Source organism: Dermacentor silvarum, chromosome 5 (genome assembly GCF_013339745.2).
Source record: "Dermacentor silvarum isolate Dsil-2018 chromosome 5, BIME_Dsil_1.4, whole genome shotgun sequence".
NCBI lineage: Eukaryota > Metazoa > Arthropoda > Arachnida > Ixodida > Ixodidae > Dermacentor > Dermacentor silvarum.
The window spans coordinates 108,383,360-108,409,274 of NC_051158.1; positions in this window are offsets into that span (position 1 = coordinate 108,383,360).

A 25,915-nucleotide genomic window follows, 5' to 3' on the forward strand; every position below is an offset into this window, starting at 1 on the left:
GTACCGTGAAGACAATCAAGAGCGTCGTCAATTCGTGGTAAAGGGCCTCTTTAGCGATTCGGTTTAGGCGGCGGTAATCAACGCAGAAACGCCACGTGCCATCTTTCTTTTTGACGAGCACGACCCACGATACCCAAGGACTCGACGAGGGCTCAACAATGCCTTTGGCGAGCATCTTGTTTACTTCCTGCTGAATAACTTGCCGCTCTGCCGTGGACACACGATACGGTCGGCGGTGAATGGGAACAGCATCACCAGTGTTTATCCGATGCTTAACAAGGAACGTCTGACCAAGTGGGCGATTGTCACTGTCACATATGTCGCGGTAGGAAAGCAAAAGGCAATATAGGGCGGCTGCTTGGTCAGGGGCGAGGTCCGCAGCCACCATGGGACGTAATAGGCCGTCGAGGTTCAAGGCATCCTGCGGGTAATCATGAGGATCTGGAGACGCGTCGGCTGCAAAAGCAGTGACGGGTCGTCTGTCACTGACCGGAGCGTGGCCACCGCTATGCGTTCAGGTAACACTTGCTTCGTCAAGCCAAAATTGATAACGGGGAGACACATCCGATTAGCGGCAAGGGTAACGACGGAGTGTGGCACAGAGATGTTGCGCTACAATATATTTTTTTTGAATATTTGCTTTCAACAAATATCGAGTACAGTGCGGTATTATTGTAGTCTGCAGGATGCAAACGCGGATACAAATGATGCAAGCGTGGGTGCAAATGGCGGTCACAAACGAGTGGGTACTAGAGCACTGCACGGGCCGATTTTGGCGGCCCGGGCCCGGCCCGGGCTCGTTTTTACATATGGCGGCCCGCCCGAGCCCGATCAAAACATTTAAGGCGAGACCCGGGCCCGGCCCGGGCCCGGAAATAATCTACGTTACCAGCCCGGCCCGACCCGCCACCCCTTTACCTTAGGCCCGAGCCCGGCCCGAGCCCGGCTCGAAACCGGCCCGAACCCTACCCGAGACCGAAAAATACATGTTTTTCAGAGTTGAGACGCCCGAGAATAACTCGCTGCACGTTACATGCGCACCACCAGAAAGCCCGAGCCCGGCCCGGGCCCGCGTCAAAAAACCTGAGCCCGGCCCGAGCCCGTGAAAAAACTGCTCTACCCGGCCCGGCTTTCGAAAGCCCAGGCTTTCGGGTAAGCCCGATCCCGTGCAGTGCTCCAGTGGGTACAACCCTACTGTTTGATGTTGTCTGAGCTCAGCAAGAAGTACTTAGACATGTGCGCAAGCTCTGTTCCTAATGAAGGCGCATCTTCCAACAATATTGTAATTGGTGCGTGCAGTGCGAGGGATAATGCTGGCGTGATCGTTGCAGTAAGTAAAAATGACAAAACGCTCCCAACCGTAAAATGGCCGGTGCCGTGCTTATAGAAAATCGCTCATTCTTATCGTGTTCGCCTGCAAGGAACCAAAGCAGTGGAAAAGTTTGGACGTTGATTTTTTTTCTTTTATTCAAATCAATTGTTTTCGTGAATGAGTTTAACCCCAGGACTGCCATTGAAGTTAAACTGCGAGAACCGAGCTTCCTGTCAGATAATAGAGAGTTTTAGAATAGGGGCCCCAAACGTTTTGGGGCCCCAAAGAAATAGCGTCGACACCACTGCGCATGCCTGAGACGCAAACTGCGTTTGGGTTTTGCGTTGGGCACGCTATTTCAACGATTTAGCTGGAGCTCCAAAAGCTGCCCCAAAAGCTTTGTGTCAACAAACATGGCGGCACCCATCGAAGTGACGGTTCTCCGAGTAACAAACTGAGCTTGATTCGTGGTAACGCGTGAAGTTCGTAAGCTAGGAGAACTGAATTCAGTTATCGCTTTCTCTGAACTAACGTGTGTTATAAAGATTGATTCGTTAGACGCCGCTGATTCCGAATTCAATGATCGATTTCATTGCTGTTGGCCTAACGTGGATTAGCTTGGCTGGTGAAGGCACGTAAAGTTGGTTACTCAAAATTAAGTGCAACAAATCGCTTGCTACTAATAGATTAACCTCTCAATTGTAAAACCACGAAAGTCAAAATTACCCTTCTTATGATAAAATGGTATAGTTTATTCTCATATTTATAATAGTTTTTCTATGACACCGTAGTGGCGCTGGAAGCGCAAGACGCTATTCGCAAAAGCAAAGCCCTATTCTAAAGCTCTTCACTCCTGCATGCCCCAACGCTAACACTCGCAAAGCCCTTTGGGGCGCCTATTCTAAAACTCTCTAATGTGCTCTTGCGGGAATTCTTCGGAAACAGCGTGGGTGAGTGCGTAAAAAAAGCAAGCGTAACCGAACCGCAGAACGAAAAAATAAAAAATAATTCTGCACATTTGAAGTCAGACGTAAAGGTGTGTGAAAGGAGATATTTATTTTTGTTTTAATAGTTGCAATGAACTAGCCGCTTAAGTTGTCCCGCGGACACACTGCTTGCACTGACGCTGTCACGCCCTGATGCATCCGATAGATTCCTTTTTCGACTTGAACAAGAAGAGAAAATCGTAATAACATGCTTCCGGACGCCGTGAGCGATGAAAGCCTTGCGGTAATGCATAGACGTTGTTCACAAATACACATAAAATGCAGGCTCGCTACGGAACCTACAAACTGTAGAGTCATTCTTAATATCTTTCATAACCTGATGGTGAAAATCTGCTACCGTTTGATTAAGGATAGGGCTACTTCGTCAGGTTTGTGCTGATGACTTAAACGGACGCTCGGCGAGGCTCCGTCGCAAATTTTCGTCTTATACTGTGAGAGCGCCTTTTACTCTGGGAGGATCCAATCCAGAAACGACTCACGAGGATGCCCAAAAGGAAAATATATGTATAGATGATGAAAATAAGTTACAGGGATAGCACTCCAATTATTACACTAGAAGTTGTAAATTTTTCGTAGGTTTGATCACTTCTGTAGCCAGGACTTAATTTCTGAAAAAAAAGAAGGGATTGTTTTCAATCTTTTTTTTTTCTTTTTTTTTATTCGTCTGGAGCGGGGTGGTTCCCTAGCTCGTAAGCTTCGCTGTTTCTGTAAGGGTTAACATTTAGACGGGTTGGTCTGACACCAAAACGGGCCTCACCCTATTTGACCGCGACAAAAAGCAAATATGTTCTCTTCGTGCTATCGCGTGGAGGACCTGCGGCTTACAAACCCCCTGTACTGTATTATCTCACTTCGTAATAACGGTGAGACCGTTTCTTGCCTTTTACGTGGGCCACCGCGCACTGGGGGGATATTTCGGTAATTTTGACTCCTTCGACCACCCTTACCGTTGATACGATTGACACGGCACAATACTCATCGACGTTGATCGTCTAGGTCGCGGAGGTGCCGTAGCATAATCTCGGCGCAGCCATTAGTGGCCAAACACATCGCAAATACATAACAGACATTGTGCACGAACCTCCACTCAAATTCCTTATTAGGAGAATAGCAAGTATCAACTTCTGCCGCAGTACTTAGCGAATATGGCGTGCTTAACGTGGGCTTCGCATTCTATTGCTGCTCTTCACTCTGTCCCATTCACAGTTGCACGGACGGCGTCTTTCATTAAGCTCCTATAGTTGTGCGCTCCAATTAACGCTCTCTTCCTCTACTACGTGTGAAGAAAGCGGTGCCATTGAAGCAGCCTTGCGGAAAGTGAAGTCCAGCCAGCCGCAGCACGTTGTTCTCTCTTCAAACAGCAAGGCTGCGCCTTAATTACTAAAGCGGGTGTTTCCCCTTGACAAGTGTTGTCAACGTGCGTTACATTCTGTTAAAAAATTACGTAAGGTTGGCTTTATCATTGTTCTTCATTGGCTACCCTTACACATCGCTGTAGCAGGTAACGAGGCTGCTGACAGACTTGCGCGCACAGCGTTAGAGTTTAGGCCAAAGAAGAGGGCTCCTTAGAATGAAACACGTTGTCCTAATATCAACATTGTGTAAAGGAACTTCACAGGACTTCACAGAGGCTGTCGGATAAGTGCAAAACAAGGTCATAAGTGAAACTATTTATGAAGACCCTAACACAGTGAATAAGGGAGTGAGTGAGTGAGTGAGTGAGTGAGTGAGTGAGTGAGTGTTGTGGAAGTGCCGCGCACCGTGAGTCTACGATGATTTGCCTCCTCATATAGAAGCAGCTCAGCCAGTATGTGAGCTATATACTTCTTGCATTCAAGTTTTTTTTACATGGCGTCCAATTTTTTGGCGTTAACCTCATGCTATGGTCTCAGGTTATTTACTTCCAGCTTTGTAAGGATGGTCTGGACGTCATTCAGGTTGCTATTCACTTCTTGTTCTTCGCCTGTATCGATACAAAACTAAAAGCTAATACATTGTTTTCTTTGTAAAATAGTGAATTTCGGTTTTCTTTAATGTAGCCGTACCGAATGATTGATTTATTTGGATGAAAGTACCAATGTTCCAACTAATGCTGACGGCCTCTCCAAAACGTTAAATAAATAAATGCGACATAAAGATTATTGAACTCCTTGCAGCATTAGAACTGTCCATTTTGAATTTTACACGAACCTTCGTATGTATTGCGCTTGCGGGCAACGCGCACGAACGTGAACTCGCATCAAATGCTGCTTTATTTTTCTACACAAGCCGCGGCAGACTCGCAAGGACTATTTTTCAGAACCCTTCCTTTCTCGCCTCACTTTCTTTTTTTCCTTACCGGCGACTCCTTGAGAGTCTTTATTCATAATTGTTTATGCTTAAAAGGCGTTCATGCATACGCAATGGACACTTACAAAGCAGCTTGATTGTTTCCACAGTTTTAATACAATAGGCTCCCGAGAAGACAAAGAGGAACGTCGCATCCGACACGCACTCGCGGCAATTCAACGAATTCGAGCAATTTCGGTTAAGCTCGTTAGCGGATAAACGTAGTTAACCAGCTGCTTTGTCTTCATGTTATTCAGGCTACGTGACCACGTTCGAGAGATACGTTAACTCGAGCACGTAGTGCCAGCTTTTGCAGCCGTTCCGCGTTTGTCGTATGCCGCGCGTGTGAGGAACAATACAGAGTAACAAAGCTGTATGTCCCGTGTGGTGCGGGTCACAGAGCCAGCTCGCTTTTATGCGCGCGGGGTGTTGTTGGTCAAAGCGGACCGGTAACAGAAATTACAAGGATCTCGTAGAATTCACTGCTCTTTGCAATAAGGGATCGGCGCAGCAACTAATGGAGATTTAAAAACAAATTCCTTCGCGAAGCAACGATTGAACAAATATGGCTTGCGGCAGAAATGACCGCGAATGGCCGTTAATGAAGAAATTAATGATCAGACCAATATCTTCGCTGCTCATCCTTGCCCCATTTTCTTTCTTACTCTCTTTCTCTTTCTCTCACTCTGACTACGACCTCTATCTCCCAGCGCGGCAACGTTACCGGAATTCGTTTTGTAAGGCCTTGACAAGGTTTATGTATACTGTGACATGAGCGCTCCTTCCATCTTGTTCTTCGTGCCGCTCTTGACATAATAAACATATACTTTTTTTTTAGCGTAGCGCAAAAATGCAACTTAGACAAGCGGTTGGAGAGAAGGCGTTTTTTTTTGCATCCACTGTACCAAACGAAAGTATTTTGCGTATATAATAAACCTACAGTAACTGTAAAAATGTACTGTATTTGTACATTTAAAGCTGTATGCGGTATCTTGTGAATTCCTTAAGTTTATGCGTTACAGCGAGCCATGTGTTTGAATAATAAATAATATCGGTTGCGTTCTATAGCGACCTCATATGACGGCATTGTTCAAGCGGCCGACGAAGTAAAGAACGCGGTGACGGAAAATTGGCTTATAGAGCGTGAAACCGTGCTTGGTTGCAGAAGTACTACTAGGACGGCTAGTCTTTTGTTTTCATTTTTTGCTTCTTGTTTTAAATGGTGGTCTAAGCACTTTAACCCCCAGAAAAATTCTGGCAAACGTGTTGACGTCCTAAATAGTTTGCTATAATAATTGTTCCTCCCAACCAGCCGCTAAGTTCACATAATCTTTTCATCTCGAAATGTTGTTTGCCATTGATTGGCTGGCAGCCCTCGTTAATTATATGTACATCACGATTGGCTGGAATCTACTCTTGTGAACAGTTCCAGCGCAAGAACTTCTTTGTGACTACGTGCCTATAGTTTCGGTTTCGGTACACAGGAGAGGTGGATGTATGATGATAAATTGGCCCGGTCCAATTCTCCCATCACTGTTGTTTCGAAACGATATCGCAGCGAAACCAAAACGCGCACTGCACTCTTGCTAATTTTCAAAATAAGCAAAGGCACCGCACTTCGCCTGATTGCTACACGACGTCCGGGGATTTGGCTCTGAGTCATGACGACACGTTAATGTCGATTATGCCAGGTCATCGACATTTCGAGACTTAACTTTTTAGTATCAAATCAAAATGTACTATAACCGTTTCCCAAGCTTCAAACGGGTTATTCTTTTGCGTGCGAGAATCGTGTGGTATATAGGATGTATGTTCAAAAAGAAACCGAACTTTTGCTATAACACCTTTACTGCTTATGTAGAACACTACTTCTGTAGCTCTGGTGTTTTCGCCTGATTTCTCTGTAAATCTCCGGGTAGCCATCATGGATTGTTGCACGGATGCAAGTTGACGTCCCCGCGCCTCTGCTGGGGATGGCGACTTCAGCGGTGGCTGCGTCTAGGAAGCGGACCGGCCTCCAGAGCGACACCGACAGCGACGATACCAGTGTCGACTCGCTCAGCAGTGCGGACTTCTCCGATGACGACTTTCAGCTTGTGAGGAGCCGCAAGTCGAAACGAAGAAACACCAGGGCTTGTCTTCAAGCACGTCGACTGCAGGACCAACTCGGAATAGCGCAGTCAGTATAATTTTATTTATATCAGAACTCGCTACCGACAACCTGAGGCGACTCAACCGACAGTCTGTCTCGGTGTTTCTCGAAGCGGTGGCGCCAAATCAAGTCACGGATGTCAGAGTCAACGCACACAAAAATGTCTTGGCTATTGACGTCATACATGAGACGGCACGGATCACTTTGAACAAACTTACGGATCTTGGCGGCATGAAGGTCCGCTCGTGCATTCCTCTGGACAGTAATACCACTACTGGTGTCATCAGCGACGTGGACGTCTCCATCTCCAGCGCCGACTTGCCGATTTTAATTAAGCCAGCCGTTGATGGCTGCGCTATCACTCACGTGTCTCGACTCGGCACATCCCGCTGTGTGAAGGTGGTTTTCAAGGGCGAATCTCTTCCCTCACACGTCAAAGTTGGCCACTTTAGACACCCCGTGCGTCTATTTATCCAAAGACCACTCCAATGCCGCAACTGCCTGAGGCTGGGTCACGTGGGCGCTGTGTGCGAGAATACGAGAGTTTGCTCGCGCTGCGCACAACCCCACGCTGCAGACTCCTGTGTAGCCACGGTGCTCAAATGCCCAAATTGCATTGGGTCCGATGATGCTACCTCAAAGGACTGCCATAAAATGAGGAAAGTAAGGGCGGTCTTGAAGCAGATGGCAAGAGACCATTCGTCTCGTCGGGAAGCTGTTGCGGCCATTAGAAAGCGACGCTCCCGACGCCGTCGACGCCGTCGAACTTCAAAGAACGAAGATTCTTCTATGAACAGCGCGGCACATCCGACAACTCCTTCTCCTCGGCCCCCTAGGCCTGGCGGAGTCGAGTCTAATGGCGAATTCCATTGGGAGAACAGGAGCACTCAAAAGCACGCTGAAAGGGCTCGTTCCAGAGGCGACGTGTTTCAGTGGTCGAACAGGAGTGGGAGCGCCGTCATCCAGTGGTAGAACAAGAGCAGTTTCGCGGCGCCGAGAGCAGCTGGGAGCAGTCCGGACTGCTCTCGCTTGAAAAGCGGAGTACGGAGGAAGTCACGTGGCTTAAACCGTCATATCCTCCTCATTTCTTTTTATTTTGCTTCAGCCGGCGCGCGCGGCGGCAATGGCGGCAGCCTAGCGTGGTTTGTGTTTTGACACTGCTGATTTTGACGTCGGTGATACGAGCGAGCTTCGCAGCGATTTAGCGACAGATCCTGGCATTTCTAGTCCGCCTTGCTTCTCGTCGGATGCGCGGGGGACAGCGGCAGCAAAGCGTCTTCGCCTTGCTGAAGTGCTTGAGACGCTCCACGGAGACAGCAGCGAAAGCTGCTAGAGCTCAACTTGAGATGATCTTCGCAGGCGGAAACGTTGAGGAATGCGTCGGCGCTGCACAAAAGTATGTAGTACGTGGCCGCAAACGGTGACAGCGTTAAGCCCGACAGATTACAAGATGATCAGGCGTGTTTTGCCGCTCTCCTGCAGAGAATGGTGGGACGTCGATTGCTTTAGTCACATGGTACATTTCTCCTCACAAGTCCCCCTCCCACCTGCTCTCCGAATGCACGCCGTATTCCAGTGGCGGGTGGAGTGTGCCTGCTCTCACTGCGCTGTCACCCGACTCCGCACTGCGCGGCGCCCTGCTCCTCTTCTCCCAATGGAATTCGCTATAATACTGACAAGGTCGTGCCGGAGAACACCAATACTGAAGCCTGGCCCGCGCTACCAAAGCTACAGCCGCCGCCACAGAAGAAGCCACAACCGAAACCAGAGCGAATACCCCAGCTGAAGCCACAGTCGAAGCCACAGTCATGGCCACAGCCGACGCCACAGCCGATGCCACAGCCGATGCCACAGCCGACGCCACAGCCAACACCACAGTTGAAGCCACAGCCGACGCCACAGCCGACGCCACAGCCGACGCCACAGCCGAGGCCACAGGCGGAGCCACAACCGATACCACAGCCGGCACCACAGTCAGATCAAAGTATACAGTGCACCGAGGTAGAGTCCAGAATGCCGACTCCCGATAAATTGCCCGAAGAAGACCGGCAAGTGGTTGTGATGCTTCGCTCCCTTGTAAATACCCTTCGTATACTGTTAAGCAAGCTGCATACTCCGTCAGCACGAGGTGCAGTGCAAGTACTGGATACTCTTAATCCAGTGCTTGCAATTCTCGACTAAGCCCCGTGGCTCACCCACCGCCTCCTATTCACGCAACGACCACTGGCCCTTGGTTCATGTCAGATGTCTTCAACGCACATCACCAGCTATGGGACTTGACTTTGGTGTCATAGTGCCTCGCTGCACACACAATGCTCACTCTCTTCCTCTTTTCCTCTTTTTATTCCCCCTTTCCCTTACCCCTTGTGCAGGGTAGCAAACCCGACGTTCGTCTGGTTGACCTCCCTGCCTTTCCTCTCTTCGCTTTCTCTCTCTTCGTACAACATTTTAAGGGTTGTCCCCTTCAAAGCAGTCACCTCTACGGGCAATGCACTCTTCCCATCTTTTCTTCCATTTTTGGAAAGCCTCCTGGAACGCACTTTCTGGAATGGCGCGCAGGTCTCTTTTCACATTGTCCTGGACCTCCTCTACGGTTTGGAAACGACGTCTTTTCAAGGTGGTTTTCAGCTTGGGGAACAGAAAAAAGTCTGCTGGGGATAGGTCCGGAGAATATGGTGGGTGGGGCACAACGGGAGTATGGTGTTTCGCTAAGTAGCTGCGGACAAGGAGCGACGCCTGAGCCGGGGCATTGTCATGATGCAACATCCAAGCCTGATTTTCCCACAATTCAGGCCTGTTACTGCGCACAGAATCTCCCAAACGTGCTAGGATTCCCTGGTAAACTTCTTTGTTTACCGTCTGACCATGTGGCACATTCCTCATGGACAATGCCTGTGCAGTAAAAAAAGCACAACCAACATGACCTTCATTTTTGACCGACTTGAACACTTGAACCAATCATAGCACTGCGTGCGACTCATACAGTCCTCCCCGTATGCATGGCTAAGCAACTGAAATGTCTTTGTGAAAGTTTTGCAATGTTTGTAGAACACACACACACACACACACACACACACACACACACCACACACACACACACACACACACCACACACACACACAACACACACACACACACACACACACACACACACACACACACACACACACACACACACACACACACACACCACACACACACACACACACACACACACACACACACACACACACACACACACACACACACACACACACACACACACACACACACACACACACACACCACACACACACACACCACACACACACACACACACACACACACACACACACACACACACACACACACACACACACACACACACACACACACACACACCACACACACACACACACACACACACACACACACACACACACACCACACACACACACACACACACACACACACACACACACACACACACACACACACACACACACACACACAACACACACACACACACACACACACACACACACACACACACACACACACACACACACACACACACACACACACACACACACACACACACACACACACACACACACACACACACACACACACACACACACACACACACACACACACACACACACACACACACACACACACACACACACACACACACACACACACACACACACACACACACACACACACACACACACACACAGATGATGATGATGATGATGATGATGATGATGATGATGATGATGATGATGATGATGATGATGATGATGATGATGATGATGATGATGATGTGTAGTGTTTAATGGCGCAAGGGCCAGCTATGGCCAAAGAGCGCCATGACACATGGTGATGGGTTCTGAATGTATTATAGATGGAGTGGACAGTAGGATGCAAATGGTACATAAAAGGTGGCTGTAAAGAGGCCTAAAACAAATCGCTATAAATTGCGTAAAATATATGAGTGTTAAAATAATGACAAAGACTAATGATGTGAGCTATGAGCGTAAAGGTTTCATTACACAGCGGTGACATAATAAAGTATATGCAATAGCACTATTGCCTCAAGAGGTCCTTGAAATCAAGGACTGAGAGGCACGTGCTGTAAAATGTTTTTCCACTGCAGCTGCAGCCTGCAAGTCGAGGCTGCGCTACAGATACCCTGGCCAGATGACTTGTAACGTGTTTACATCTGCTAAAAACTTTAAGACGGCATTAAAATCAAAAAGCGGCTCATGGCTAAGAAAGAATGCTGGGTGAAGAGGGATGTGCTCACGATACGCGGGATAAAAGTACTTTTTACGCTGAGCTTCTATTTCTGGGCACTGGATAAGAACATGGAGAACTGTAAGTATGTCGCCACACCTATCACATGTCGGAGGATCACTTCCTGTAAGGAGATACGAGTGTGTTCCATAGGTATGTCCTATCCTTAACCTACAAAGAAGCACTTCCTTGTGTCTTGTTGTTTTCTGAGATATCCATTTCCCAATTCTTGGCTTGGTTACATGTAGCTTATTTGACACTTGATTGTCCCACTGCCTTTGCCAATATTTCCGTAATTCATGGCGCAGGAAGGGCTTTAGGTCAGTGAAAGGGATGGCTATGTTTGTGTTTGTATGTTCAAAAACTACTGAAGTGGCACTTTCGTCTGCAGCTACATTGCCTTTGATACCTCTATGGCCAGGTACCCAGCATATTATGATTACTTGGTTGTCCTTGTAAGCTGAGCATAGCAAGCTGTACAGTTCGTTATAAACTGAGTTCTTGTGTTTTCGTAGACTCATTAGAGCTCTAACGACACTCAATGAGTCTGTGAACACAATTGCTTTTGTAATATTCATTTGTTTTATGTGTTTGACTGCTGAAAGGATTGCGAATGCTTCCGCTGTAAAAATGCTTGTATGCGGATTTAGTGCCCCGGACACTGTAAAAGATGGTCCCAAAGCTGCGTAAGCAACACCAGTAGAAGATTTGGAGGCGTCCGTATAAAATTCACTGCAAGAATACTTCTCCCGAAGTTCAAGAAAATGCGAGTGTATGTGTGGTTCAGGTGCCCATTTTGATATTTCTACAAAAGAGACATCGTACTGGATGGTCTGCCACTCCCAAGGTGGTGGAAGCCTAGTAGAAGCCATCAGGACATTCTCTAGAAGAGAGAGGCCTGTTTCTTCCGACAGGGCTTCCAATCGGAGGGACATAGGAGGCCTAGTGGCTGGGCGGTTACGGAACAGCCTGGCCGTGGACAAGTCCTGAATAATTGAGTGGCATGGGTGGTCTACTGCAGATTTTACCTTCAAGGCATAGGAGAAACTTAAATATGTCCTTTGGAAGAATAGAGACCATACGTCTGACTCGACGTACAGGCTTTGTACAGGACTAGTCCTGAAGGCACCTGTAGCAAGGCGGATGCCTAGGTGGTGAATAGGATCCAGCATTTTCAAAACACTAGGCCTCGCAGAATTATAGACTACTGCTCCATAGTCAAGACGCGATAATATAAGACTTTTGTATAACTTTATGAGGCATCTCCTGTCACTTCCCCAGGATGTGCGTGACAAAAGCTTCAGCAGATTCATAGTCTTGAGGCATTTTGCTTTAAGATACTTCAGGTGTGGGACAAAATTTAACTTGCAGTCTAAAATGATACCTAGAAATTTATGTTCACGGCTTACAGATAGTCGTTCTCCATTGATATCTATTACCGGGTCCCGCAGTACACCCCTCTTGTTAGAGAAGAGGACACACGTACTTTTTTGAGGGTTTAATTTAAAACCGTTCTCGTCCGCCCACTTAGACAATTTATTTAAGCCAAGCTGTACTTGTCGCTCGCAGATATTTAGATTGCATGATTTGTAACCTATTTGGATGTCATCCACATACACAGAATAAAACATACTACGTGGCATGACAGTATACAGCGAGTTCATTTTGACGATAAATAAAGTACAGCTCAGCACACCACCTTGAGGTCAGCCTCTTGCGTAAATGGACGAGACAAGACGTTACCAACTCTCACACGGAACGTGCGATTGGAGAGGTAACTCTGAATCACAATCAATAAGTTGCCTCGAACTCCCATTCCAGAAAGATCACGGAGGATTCCAAATCGCCAAGTTGTGTCGTATGCCTTTTCCATATCTAAAAATACTGACAAGAAAAACTGTTTGTGCACAAAGGCATCACGAATATTTGTCTCGATGCGGACAAGGTGATCTGTTGTGGATCTACCTTCCCTGAAACCGCACTGTAAGGGATCGAGTATTTTGTTACTTTCAAGAAAATGGATGAGGCGGCGATTGATCATTTTCTCAAAGAGCTTGCATATACAACTTGTCAGAGCTATAGGCCTATAGCTACTGGCCGAAGAAGGGTCCTTGCCATCCTTGAGAATAGGAATTACAATTGCTTCTTTCCATGCATTCGGAATGTAGCCGGCAGAGAACATGGTGTTAAAGAGTGACAATAGTGTTTTGTGGGTTTCAGGGTGTAAGTGTTTTATCATTTCATATAGTATTCTGTCACTTCCTGGAGCAGACGCGTTACTACAATTCAGTGAAGCCTGAAACTCCGCCATGCTAAATGGACGATTGTATGCTGCATTGGCTGTGTCTTTCCAACCCAGAGGCTGTCGCTCTGCTTGTCGCTGATATCTTAGAAATGTATCTGTATAATGGGAGGTACTGGAAATATGCTCGAAATGTGCTCCTAGACAATCAGCCTGGTCCTCAAGAGTGTCTCCTTGTGTGTTTACTACAGGTAGAGGATGAGTTTCGCGGCCTTTTATTTTGTTTACCCTGTTCCAGGCTTTGCGTTCGTCTGTATAAGAATTGATGCTGGATATGTACTTTTCCCAACTTTCTCGTTTAGCGCGGCGGCGTGTTCTTCTACCTTGTGATTTAATCGCCTTGAAGTTAATTAGGTTTTCTGTGGTCGGGGAGTTACGAAGGAGATTCCAGGCCTTGTTTTGCTTTTTCCGGGCTTCCCTACACTCCTCATTCCACCATGGAATACGTCGTTTCGAAGGCGACCCATTTGTTTGGGGAATACATACTGATGCAACATCAATAATAAACGCTGTAATGTATGCTACTGCAGCGTCAATATCAAGTGAACAGACATCGTCCCAGGGCAAATGTGTTTCTTCGCGAAACCGCGCCCAGTCAGCTGAGTCGACTTTCCATCGAGGAACGTGTGTAGAGCACTCAGATTGTTTTGTAAGGTTTAGTAGTATGGGGAAGTGATCACTTCCATAAGGGTTATTGATCACATCCCATTTCAAATACGGCACAATTGTACTGGACGCTATGCTTAAGTCTATGGAAGAAAATGTTTTGTGTGTAGGGCTGTAGAATGTTGGTTCTTTTTTGTTAAGCAAGCAGGCACTTGAAGAGAGTAGGAAGTTTTCTATTAGTCGTCCTCTCGCATCACAACGAGAGTCGCCCCACAGTGTACTATGTGCGTTTAGATCACCAACGACTATGTAAGGGTGATGGAGTTCATCAATAAAGCTTTGAAATGTTGTTCTAGAGAGTTGATAACCTGGGGGGATGTATACAGACGCGATGGTGACTAGTTTATTGAACAGCACTGCTTCGATAGCAACTGCTTCAAGAGGAGTTTGGAGTTTCAGTTTCCGACATGCAACGCCTCTGTCGGCAATTATAGCTACACCGCCTGACGCTGTAGCAGCATCGTCCCGGTCTTTCCGGAAAAGGGCGTATTGCTGTAGAAAGTTTGTGTGGGTTTAAGATGTGTCTCCTGAACACACAGCACCTTTGGATTGTATTTGTGTAAAAGTTCTTTAATGTCATCGAGGTTCTGCATTAAGCCTCTCACGTTCCAGTGTAATATTTGTGTATCCATATTGTTTGTGTTTTTGGGCTGTGTGTCAAGAGATGAGTCTAGTTGGCTTACGGAGCCTTTCCAGGCGCCGTAATCCGGGGTTTGTCTTTCTTGCAGCGGTCGCGAGAATCGCGTCGCTCCGGAGGCGCTGGATGCGCCGCCTGGCTTGGGGTTGTGTCCATCGACTCCAAGGAGCCGCTGGACTTCCGCTCAAGCGAGCGGGGTGTTTTCGGGGTGGGCCTTGCCTCGAAAAGCAAGCAGGGCCTTGGAGGCCAGCAACCCAGAAGTCGATGGGCCTTCCTTAAGAGACGGCGCAGCAGCGCTGGCTGCTGTCGCCTGGGGGGCTGGTGGCACCGCCGCGGCCACACTCTTTGTGGACCGGGCCGATGCCGGAGTCTGCTGCGACGTTGCCCCCCTACGCGCCGCACCAGAATACCCTGTGGAATGAAGAGAGATACGCTTTCGTGCTTCTTGGAATGAAATGTTTTCTTTTACTTTTTATATCCTTCTCTTTCTGCCACGTAGGGCACGCTCTAGAGTAAGCTGCATGTCCACCGTCACAGTTCGAACAGTGGAGTGTCCCATCACAGTCATCTGAGGGGTGACCATGGTCACCACACTTCTTCGCACAGGTTTGTCTGCCTCGGCAGCTTTGTGAACCGTGGCCATACCTCTGACACTTGAAACACCTTCTAGGGTTCGGGATATATGGTCGGACTCGGACTTTCGTGTATCCTGTTTCTAACGTTTCTGGCAGCACACTGGACGCAAAGGTGACGATCAGATGTTTAGTTGGAATTTCTTTGTTTTCCCGTTTGATTATTATTCTCTTCACTATGGTAACATTCTGCTCCTTCCAGCCCTCTAGGAGCTCTTCCTCGGTCAGGTACAGCAGATCATCGTCGGAAATCACTCCTCTGCTTGTGTTCATGGATCGATGTGGGGTCACTGTGAGGTTCACACCACCGAGTGAGACCAGATTTGCGAGTTTGTCATGTTGTTGTTTGTCGCGGACCTCAAGAAGGAGGTCACCGCTCGCCATCTTTGTAACTTTGTAGCCGGGACCAATTGTTTCGGTGAGATTTTTTGCAACAGTGAAAGGTGAAATCATTCTTACGGTCTTTTGAGGGTTTTCACTATGAATGACATGGAATCGTGGAAAGGTTTCTTTGCGTTGAAAGAAAAATTGAGCTGTTTCTTCGGTGCGCCCTCTTTTTGAAAGAGGACGATCAGGTAGTTTAGGGAATGATGAGAATGCCATACAGGTTTCTTGATTTCGGCAGCGATGGTAGCCGCCCACCATCGAGCCCAACAAGGGGACGGTACAAGGTTTGAAGATTACCTGCACACGCCAGCTATACACCGCCACTATAACCTAATTAACCTAATAACCTTGTGTAGTATATCCAAGGCTGGATATAATACACAAGGTTAACCCTTGCCGCCCAGAAATTCGGAAGTGAGAAGTGACTAGAAGACAGGACAGATGGTAAAAGTGAGAGAGAAAGACAAAAGATTGAGGAGGGGGACAGGAAAAGGCGACTGCCGATTTCCTCCAGGTGGGTCAGTCTAGAGGTGCCGTCTATGTGAAGCAGAGGCCAAAGAGGTGTGTTGCCTCCGCCGGGGGGCCTTAAAGGTCCAAACACCCGGCATTAGCTCAACCTCCAGGATCCCCCTTTCCCCAGACACGGCAAAGCCACGCACGGCTACGCGTGGGAGGGTCCAACCCCCGTGTGCTCAGGTACGTGGTGGCGCAACTCACCAAACGCCTGCTTGCGCAGACGCCCCTGCGGGGAGTAAAGGAAGGATGTACTAAGTGCAGAACTGAGCATTTGAAAGACTGATGTAGACACGGATGATTGCATTGTAGCGAAGTCGGTAAATGATAACTCTACCGATAAAGCTTGACTCAGCATGACCCGTGTCCTTGTTGCCGGAGAATCAATGTTCAAAGAGCTGGAAATTTGGGCAGCCAACAATGGTTTTGCTAGGCGCCTGCAACCGGGTAATCTTCTTGTCTGACAAAGTCGGACTGGAAGCGCATGAATGATGGGCTTCAAGACTCGAACCGGAAACAGCTAGCAGACGGCGCATCCCAGAATCCCTCGCTCTTTTACGGGTCCCCTCTTGCGACCCGCGGCGGTGTACTTTTGTCTTCAGAAGTTTAGACGCTGCTTCCGGAAGACGTGCGATACAAGAATGAGGTGAGTAAATATTTCTCGTGCGGTGCTTGCAGTGTCGTGTGGTTTTCGCTGCGTGTATTAAGTGACGTGTGGTCCTATTTTTTAGGAACAGCCAAAAATAATTATTCATAACACCCGATGACGAAATTTAGGACATAATGGATCATGACAAGGCACCGAGTACTTTCAATAGGGCACCGCCATGAAAGAACAATAGCTTCGTCAAAGTGATCGCAGCGACTGTAACCGTCAGGCGCTCTTGCAATGACGGTTCCGCTCCGAGAAAGCTGCTACAACGGTAAATGTGAGTAGCGACTGGAACTTCTTTTACATTAACGGTATAAAAAAAGTAAACCGAAGTAATCAAATCCAACTGAGCTTTTAATGCGAGCGCTAAGGTTAGTCAAAATCTTTGCCTGTTTTTTTTTTTTTGCAGAAATTCCCAAGTTCAGAAAGCAACAAAATGTCCGTGAAAGGCCCGCGCGATTCTAGGGAGCAGGCCGCTATGTTGCTGCAGTTTGTCGAGCAGATTGCATACCTGGCAAGAAGAGCTTCGACAGAGCACTCACCACGTATGAGTGCTGCTCGAAAAAACGAGCTGTGGGAGGAGGTAGCAGCTGTTGTAATGAACAGGGGCCACCAGCGAAAACAACAAGCCGCTGGCGGAATCACATGGCGAAGATGGCCTACAAAGGCAAAAAAGAGGCTGCCGGGGCCGCAAGCGAGAATAGGTGAGCCCTCTAATAAACCGGACACGTTAACGTCCTCACACGTTGTTAGGTTTGCAGGGCTACGGCAGGCGGAAAAGTGGGCGGCATCGATGGCTGCGTCCGTGACGTCCTCGGGAGGACGGGCGGCGTTCTGCTCTCTGCCTCTCCTCCCCCCCCCCCCCCCTCAGTTCTTCGCCGATAGCGAGGTGCGTAAAGTTGCATGTAAAAAAAAAAACGTGTTGTGTGACCCCACAAATTGTATATGTGCATGACAGATAGCACGAGAGTGCAAAATGTTGTAATTTTTTTTCCTTTTTTTGTGCGAGCAATAAGGTTGTGTGCTCTGAGCAGTGACTTGTGTATACATGATGTGCATTGCACGCAGTGCTCACAATGTCTAAGGACTATTCCGACCGCAGGACACGAGTTCGGAGGAAGCAGCAGGGACCAGCGCTTCCCTCACGAAGAAGCGTCTGCGTTATCTCGGGCCCTGCTACTGTTGCTGAGCCGAGTGGCCTGACACGTAAGGCAGTTAACTAGTTAGTTAACTAGCTAGTTAACTGACTAGCTAGTGAAGGTAGTAACTAGCTAACAGTGACCCCAACTTCCTCTCGGGTGTTTTAACAGCTTCCCACTTGAATACATTGTTCAGAGAATGGAATGCTGGGATAGCGCGAGTTGTTCTCTTGTTGCTGAATTAGCAACCACATCTAAGCTCTAAATGCTCCATATGCAGTTCTGTCGGCCATTTGTTCCGACCAAATCAGTGAAATGGTGGCTAACTATTTCACAATCGCTACTTTTCAACACAAGCATCACTGAGCTCGGCATTGGTGTTGATGTCATATTATGCGAAGATGTCATATTCCAGGCCGATGCTGTAATCCAGGGCGCAGCGATCCGAAAGATTCGCTTATTGTGCCTGCATCTCCATATCGCTGATTCATTCGACGTCTACGCGCCGGCATGTTGAAGAACCGCACGCTGTATGAAATACGGTTTCTATCACAAAGCCATATTTTTCGAATGTTACATCTTTTTACTGTTGCTCATATTAAAGTTAACACGACTACTTGTTGTTTGTCATTGGAAGGCACTGTTATATGCATTTTGTAATAACCCAGAGCTGGGAAGAACCTTGTTGCTGCGCAACTATGTTTCATGTATGTGCTGCTACAAATATAGTGTTTGCATGTTCATTTACATGCAAATGTTGCATTTGATGTGTGCATGCATACAGACAACTCGTGTTCCTTTCCGAAGGTACAGCACTTTGCAAACAAAAAACAATGTTTAGTCATTAGCATTCCCCTTTTGCCGGTTGAGCTCCATGTATTAATGACATCCTTTAACCTTCGTGATCTTGTCTGCTTCCTTTGTCGTGCAATGGTGACTAGGTAGCAAATGAGTTGTTGTGGCTAAGCATCTATGGGACAAAGCATGTGAATGTTTGTGCAATGTGTTTGTGCACTTGTGATTCATGTTTTTCAGAGGATACGTATGAAGAAAGTGTGTATAGCAACCAATATTTGCATTTTATTGTTCATAGTGAATTTATTCAAGAGAGAATGAAAACGTCCGATAGAAGACAGGAACATACGCTCCTACTGTAGAAAACGTATCTGTAGCCTAATGTCCAGCAAATCATATTCACACTGAGATGACAAACATTAGGGGAGAAACGTTCTTCCTACAGCACTGTAAGAAAACCGCGTTTCCCGGTTCAAGACAGGACATGTTACCATTGAAGATGAACGCCGGACTGGGCACCCCACATCAACACATCCGGCAGCAAGCGATGCAGTCCATAAGCTCATTCATGAAGAGGGCGAATATCTGCCAAAAAGATAGCCCAGTTAGTGAAAATCTCCCGAGAGCGTGTTGGTTTCATTACTACCGATATCCTACACATGCGCATGCTTTCTGCAAAATGGGTGCCAAAATGTTTTAACAGTGAACTGAAAGAGGCACGAGAACTGGTTTTGAGAACTGTTCTGGCCAGTTTTGACGATAAAAAGTATTTTCGGATAGGTTATTGACCGACGATAAAACCTGGTTCCACATAAAACGACTCCACACACGTGTCCATTCCGCTGTGCACAGGTAAGATAGCGGCTACGTAAAAGCAGCTGATCAGTGCCGCGGCCCGCATTTAGTGTACCTTTGCCCGGAACGCTGCCCGATTAGATGAGTCTCGGCCTCCGTGGTGTGCTTTCGCCCGAGAAGAATTTCGGAAGCTGTGAACATCATGGAAACCGTAAAAGCGAAGCGCAAGGTGAGTAAAGAACATCGACCTCTTGTGCCTAATGCCTAGACAGTTGCATCTGAACATCTGCGGTGGTCGCGGGATGGTCACATTTGCTTTTATTCGCACAGGATAACTAAGAATCGATGAAGGTTGGAAAGCAGTACAGAATGATCTGAACTGTCTCCGGATGTGGGTGAAGTGCACAGTGATAAATCCCCCCTACACGTTGGAAGTGGACTTAACCGGGGAAAATAATTTGTTATTTTTTGTGAAGTTTATTACGTTTCAGAAAAAGTTATTATGCTACAAAACATGGAGTAAGTGTAACCGCTATTTTTTAACGGCATGGTGAAATGATATGTGAAACGATACTTGTTGCTTGTATTAATTTGCTGCGGTCCGGCGAAAATGAAAAGTACGAAAAAATGGCGGCACCTCCAAAGGGACCCCGCGTATCGGCAGCTCAGATCACTCTGCTTGTTGAGATTATGGAGCAGCACCCGTACTTGGCGTTAGGGGCACTACAAGCTTCTCGCCAAGTCTGAGTGCTGCACATAAAAAAGCGTTGTGGAATGAGCTGACTGCCGCGCTCAACGCGCTAGGGCCGGCTGTAAAAACAGCCCGGCGCTGGCGCCAGTATTGGGCACGAATAGTGCACGAAACGAAAAAACTTGCCGCGCTAGTTGGATCGGAGAAGAGGGGAGCCTGCACCTAGCAACATACTTCGGAACGTAAGCTCACTGTCTTCATGTTTTCTCAGAAAAACCGGAGGCGGCAGGTTGGGCGGGCTGGAGGGCCGTGTCATGGTCGTTTTGAGCCGGACCGGCCCAGGCTACGCCGGTAATTTTTTCGCCGTTTTGTGTTGCTATGTGCACCGGTTTGGGGAACTTACACTGTTCAGAGCTGAGGAATGGTTTACCGCTGTGCTTGTTTTCTTGCAATCAAGAACACATGCCAGCACATGATATTCATACTTTGCAGAAATGAAAATCTGGCCCCCCTAGAATAACTTAAGAAACCAATGCTGTTCAGAAACGTCCTGTGATTGATTATATGGTTCGTTACTCCGTGAAGCATGTGTAGTCACGAGTAAGTCAGTTGATGCACCAAGCACATTCTGTACAAAGTGAATAAATCTGAATAGACTTGGCAAACAGTTCATGGAACTGAAGCAACAATAACAGTATTAAAATCATATTCATCAGGTACAACGCTCACACACAGTGTGTCTACTATGCTTTGTTGTTGCAGCAGGCAAGCTCCAGCGAAGAGGAGGCCGCTGCCGCCCGTTTGCCTCTCCCGACAGCCCCAACCCAAGTGTCCGTGGCCACAGAGCCGGGGACGAGCGGCACTGCACGTAAGGCACTTTATCAGCAATTGGAATGCGAAGCCTTCAGAACAAAAAACACTGCCTGTTGTGAACTTTTAAACAGAAAAAAACTGTGCAAGACAAAACTATATTCTGTTTGACTAATCATACCACTTGTAATCCAGCTTCTGTAGCGTTCAAGTTGTGTAGAAATTAATACTGGTGCAGCATATTCTAGTGCTGTGGTGTCGCTTTATTTATTTATCCAACTGTAAGGTTTATATTGCCTACAGCTTGTTGCCGGGAATAGTTGCCTATGTTTCCACCTATGAACCAGTGAATGTTCAACATAGAAGGGCACACCAAATTTGTTATCCTCTTTGCCCATTTAATTTTTAAGGACCATCAACTCAGCAGCAGCCCCGCAGACTACCTCGGCAGCAGCAGCCACTAGAAGATGCGGCCTGCAGGGCAGCATCGGAATACGCGAGGCAGGGGCAGCTGGCAGAGGCTGCAAACGTGGCTGTCACCTTCCACCAGATGCTCCTTGAGCAAAACAGACAGGTACGTACAACTCGCCCAGGTTGCCATGTCCTCTGTGAGGTGCTTCCTCATTCTGTTAATTCGCAAATTACAAAACATATCCGTGGTTGCATGTACTGGCACAGCATGTTCGTCTTTTGCAGGTAAATTCAGCTTATCACCGACATTGCCTTCTTAGTGACAAAGGTGACTGGGTAGCATTTTTTATCTTTGAACATGTTTTTAACATAAAAGATCACATACAGTTTGTACTTCAAATTCTCACGTCATATGCATACGTTCTCACTGCCCTCTAAAGTAACCGTGCTGAAAGTGTAACCCTTGCAAACACTGTGAAACGAACAACTTAATTTCGTATCCTGTAGCTGCAGTAAGTGCATTTTTTTCGCAGCATCATCAACAACTGGTGGAGCTGAGGGCCTCCCGCGTGGTGCAGCAGCAGCTGGCGGTGGAGATGAGGGGTTTGCGGGAGGCGACTGCCCTCATCGCAACCACCTTGCACCAGCTAGTGGCTGCTCTCGCCCATGGCCTTCGCGAGCCGCCTCAGCCGTAGTTTGTGACAGGAGTCACTATTATATGTTGTTTATTATGTTATTTGTTTATTATCTTACGTTTTGCATAACGCATAATTTATTGTAATTTGTTTCTTATGTTTAGTTTCACTTGCTGAGCAAGTTTGTCTCAGTGAGTGAACTGTATGTCTAATGTTTCATCTTTTTGGTTAGGTGTGTGCTTTCGTTTTGCTCTTTATGAGCTACTTATGTATTTGCTGCTTTTCAAGGAACATGACTATGTAGTAACTTTTATTTTAGCCACAACAGTGTTTCACACACAAATGCTGTGATAACAGGTACTGAAATCCACTGTTATGATTTTCACACTATACGTTCTTTCCAATTTTTTTGCCCTATGGAAGCCACAAGTTGCCATATTATTTCTTTTAGAATTAAGTGCGTGTTACTTTCAATAGTTGTGATATATCAGGTTGCCATATCGGTGATAGCAATGCAATCTAGTCCCCATTAATGTTCAGAACAATTTTTTACACAGCCAACGCAGCCGTTGATGTACAGATTATTTTACAACATTCACTGCCAGGCTTTCTTGTTGGCCTTGTTATAAGTGAGATTATCAAAGTGCACAGTATTTTTTCACGTCTGTCGTTCCTTAAAGGCGCCGGACTGCACTTTCACACTGGTGGCCTTATTGTGGCAGTAATGGAAAATAGCATCTATTTTGTGCTACAAACATGGATGCATAACAGGAAAGTCTTGCAACACCTTTTGTGCTGTGAAGTTGCTGGGTGAACGCGAATGGTTGTGGATGAGCCCAAAGAAAAACAGTATCAATGACAGACACTTATGTGACTTTATGTGTGCCAGCAGCCTTTCACAACGTATTAGATCCGATTTAGTGGAAACCATACTGTCACTTTGGCACCGTGAAATCGTACCCTGTGTACATTGATTTGTATCATGATGACTGTTATTCACTTCGAATAAAACATGACACTGAAGATGTGTTGAAGTTGTTCATTTACTGTAGGGACGTGAAGGAACGAGTTTCAAGGTCAGTGGCACTTGATACCACTTTTTACAAATATATGCACAATTATACAACTATGTACAAATGAATGTACATCCAAGGGAGCAGCATCATGTGCTTGACATGCCAGGCGATCTGTATCAGCACGACTTCGCCTGTTGAAAAAGGATGATGTGTGGGAAATCTGTGCAGCGCCTACAAGGTGTGTGCAGGGCACCTAAAAAACAGAGTTCGTAGTTAATGTTACTGTAAATAACTAAAAATAATTACTTAGTACTGTCATAAAATAAAAGCACTGATTTCGCCCTCTGCAGCGGTTCGCATAGAGTTTTTTTGGTTGGTGTTCTGTGCAAGCAGGATGTCGCTGTTGTTGATGGATGTAAAGGGCCGACCGTTATAGCGGCACGGACATTTTGTTACAGTGCAAAAAAGGGTTGTCGTAGTCGAATGTGAAAATGTATACACAAATAAAATTGCAAATAAAAATGGCTATATTTGGCTACAAAATATTTTGAATTTTTTTTGTTTGGCTACATTTGGGCTACAACTTCTCCAGCTTTTGGGTACGCCGCTTCGTCGGACCTGGCAACACTGAATGTACGAGCAGCAACTTCAACATAACCGATTTGCCAACTGTCACTCAAGCGAATTGCTAAACACTCTTATGCTTCACCACATTACACAGTTGTATTGCGGTGAAGCCATCATTAAAAGCCTGTATTAGACTTTACCGACGCTTTTTCTTTTCCTGCTTAAGAGCACAATAGAGCTATGAAGGCGGAAGCGAAACTTATAATACAGTTCATGCAGCAGGGAATAGCACGGCAATCAGCGTCAGCTGCGCTCGATGAGATCTCCACCATCACACACAGTAGAAACATCGACTTTAACTCATCAGCTCAATAAGTGAACCACGTAGACATCATCACTGAAACTAGAATTCCACAGCATAAACATATTTTCTTTTGCTTATGTTTGTCAACGGCCGTATATAACTAAAAACTGAATTTAACTATTACAAATTCAATTATGTGTGAACCTAAAATCAGCATAAATAAAATTCAATAAATAACAATATTTGCAACGAGTGACTGTAACTTTGTTAGAAGTGCATTTTTTTGCTTTGTATAAAATTTGTTTTCCACCGCCTTTGTACTTGGAGCCTACAATTCAAAGTATAATATTACATAGATGCTCCAGCCAACGATGTCCTTAACCCAATGGTTGTTCTGACTACTTCAAGGAAATAAATGGCCCCATGGTGGATATGCTCCTTGAAAAAGAAGACGCGAGACGTCTGCTCAAGCAGATACAAGTGCAGACCAGGTGAGTCTGACATGCAAGTAGATATTCACATTAACCTAAAATAAACCAAAGACAACGTATTGACTTTATTTCAACAATTGTTTTTCAGGCTGCGTCAGTCTCACTACCAGCGCCAAGCAATATTGCGAGAGCACAGTGTGTGTGTCAGTAAATGCAGTAGCCAACACACACAGCATGTAAATTGGAAAGGCAAGCTCAATTTTACTATACAGTGCCTACTCATGAAAGCAGCCCATGTGCAAATGACTACACAGATGCATGATGTATCTTGCATTATTAACATGATACATATCATACCTTTTACAGGTCATGCAGGATAACGAGAATGGCTCACAAGATATTGCGATGCAGAAAAGATGAAGGAGCTGTTGCTGACAGCAAGCATGCTCACAACCAAAGTGTGTGACCACACGTGCAATGTTGTATGGCATCAAGCTTGAGTCAGCTGCCCGATGCTGGCATGCTCTTAATACTGGCACAACAGTACACGAAGCAAGCTTTGTGACAAAGGAGAAACAGCCGTGGCTTGGGTGCAGTCCAGAACACAGAGCTCCTCGAGATCAGGTGTCCCTGATGATGAGATGGAGCGGGCGGGAGGCCTTTCTCGAAGGCAATGCCTATCTTACCGTGACAGAAGGAGAGGATTGCCAACTAAAGCAATCACATGCATACTGCACACAAATACATATAGCCCTTGCAGAAACTTCTTCCTCGCTCACCTGCTATCATCATCGTCAGTGTTGTTCCATTAAACGCCATGTTTGCTCATCGACCGCTCTTCCTGTGTGGTCCTTCCCGGGTTTCGCACAAACGTGAATTGGACTTCGCTACTGGCGGGCGGGAGTATGTAGAATAATAAACGTGCGCAGGCGAGCACTGCGAAGAGAAGAAGTTGCAACGATGAGCTCTGTGTCTGGTTTCTTCGCGTGTCGTTAGTTTCCTACATTTTGATCACGGTTGCTTCCAAGAAGTTGTTCCTGGTCTTCTTTCCAAGGTAGCGCTGTTTCGTTGTCTCTAATCGTTTCCACTCGCAGAACGCAGACCATAACGTTAGCGTCGCAGTGAAGAAAGGCTTTTTGGCGACTCGGCCCTTGCAGTGTCCAACCGAGTGCCGTGTTGATTGCGACCAATCCTTGAATTTCTTTGCTCCTGACAACTTCTCCCGTCATGATTTCCCAAAGATGGTCACCTCCAATCAACAAGTTGAGTTGTCAGTCTCCGCTTCAAGAAAATTCTTGTCGTCAGCAAAAAATTTGCCCTCACGTCGCAGCTTCTGAATGAAGTTATCAGCTGTCGGCGCAGCATTGTCGTGACAGATAACGGGAACTGTAATTGCTTGAACAATATGGATGTCGGAGCATTGTTGACTACGCAGTGGTACTTCAACAACCT